Consider the following 1,768-nt stretch of genomic DNA (forward strand, 5'->3'; position numbering starts at 1 on the left):
TAATTTAGTTTGACGGTGTTCCATGCATGTGTTAGCACTAACCATATATACCCTTGCACTAATTTGTGACAGCTTCCGTGAAGCAGCTCAACTTCGAGGAGTTTGGTCGTTGGAAATCCGTGGCAAAATACATAGCAGAATGCTCTGCCGGAACTCCATGTATGCTGCTTACATGCTGTTCAAGCTAGCCCATGGGTTCACCATGATGGATTTCCCGTTTCAAGAGGCATCCATCAGCTATGGAGGCACTACCTCAAAACGGCAAGTTTGCCTCCAAGCCTACATGGAGGATGGGGATGACGGCGTACCTCACAAACATATCTTGAAGTCAAGTTGGGAAAGCCGTCTGCCCCATAGCTATTCGCCCGGTTTGGTTCGGCTGTGGATTTCTAAAAGCAGCTGTGAAAAATCTGCTGTGGAAAAACAGCTGTGGAAAATCTGATGTGAAAAAGATGCAGGTCATTTGGCAAACCAACTGATACAGCTTTTTCAGATTTTGGCCTGCAACGGAATCAGATTTTGAAAAGCACGTCCTGGGCTGCTTCCGCTTTTGGTTCAGATTTTGGCAGCGGATTTCTGGAATCGGATTCTGCTGGGTTTGCCCTTTGGTTCAGATTCTGCTGCGGCAGCGGAATCCGTCGATAAAAGCTGAACCAAACAGGGCCATTGTCTCACAGATGACATCATGGTCCCTCGAAAAAGGGCCGACGAGTGGATGGAGGTCGAGCTCGGCGAGTTCTACAATGGGGAAGCCTACGACGGTGAGGTGTCTGTGAGCCTAATGGAGACTGAAGGAGGAGTTTTCAAAATTGGTCTTGTCGTGTGGGGTATCGAGATTAGAACTAAACAATGATGTTTTTGAACATTGTTGGATTCAAAGCCGTCGTCGTACAACTTTATACGGAAACAACATGCATGGAAGAACAATCACTACAGTTATAGTACATAATTTGTCATGAATGGAGCATCATTTACCAAAGTTACAGAAAAATCCTGGTTCTGGTGCTGCACACAATACCTGGTTCAGGTGCCTTCTCAACGAGAAATATTGTGCATGTGTGCTCGAAAAACTAGAGCTAGTTGCCATGCCAAAAAAAAACTATAGTTTACTATGAAATCTATTGCTCACGACACATACTGAAAAGTACTATTCGATGTTTCTTAAAAAAATCAGGTCAATCCTACCGATAGACCACATGTGCACAACAACTCTATAGATTTCCTCCCAATTGATGGCATTCGAGGGGTAGGCGCACTTTGCCGCTTAGTGCTGGTAGCTTAGCACTAAGCCGGCGCTGGCTAACTACCACGCTTCCTAAGCAAACCAAGAGCAACATTCTGAAGGTATGAAAACCCAGCTCCTGTAGCACAAATAATCGAACTTCAGAAATTCATTTTTGCAAACTAAATAAATCAGGTGGCAAAAAAATCTGAAACATGACACAAGCGGTCAATCTGAAAGGCCATGTCGTAATAATGTTCAACAAAGATAGAGATGATATACTCAGATCATTTGTATAGATTATTCATACGCTCTTTTTCTTTAAAATTTGCAAACATGTCATAGGCCGTCAAAATCGGATGTGGATTTTCGTGCTGAACATTTTGATATATTATACGTTTTTTCTGACATCGTATGCGAAAGTTATAGCCGTTTTACATTTTCCCTACACTTTTTGCAAAACATGTCCAAATTTAAGTTTTTAAATTTTCCTAAGTAGTAGATGTAGTAACATAACTACATCTCGAAGGATTTTAATTTTTGAAG

The 1,768-nt window shown here is 42.2% G+C and overlaps 1 pseudogene; it reads left to right on the plus strand.

Annotated features, from left to right (window-relative positions):
- LOC119321525 overlaps positions 1-853 on the plus strand; it is a 1,902-nt pseudogene extending 1,049 nt beyond the window's left edge.
- Positions 854-1,768: the final 915 nt, after the last annotated feature.

The sequence above is a fragment of the Triticum dicoccoides genome, chromosome 6B (assembly GCF_002162155.2).
Source record: "Triticum dicoccoides isolate Atlit2015 ecotype Zavitan chromosome 6B, WEW_v2.0, whole genome shotgun sequence".
NCBI lineage: Eukaryota > Viridiplantae > Streptophyta > Magnoliopsida > Poales > Poaceae > Triticum > Triticum dicoccoides.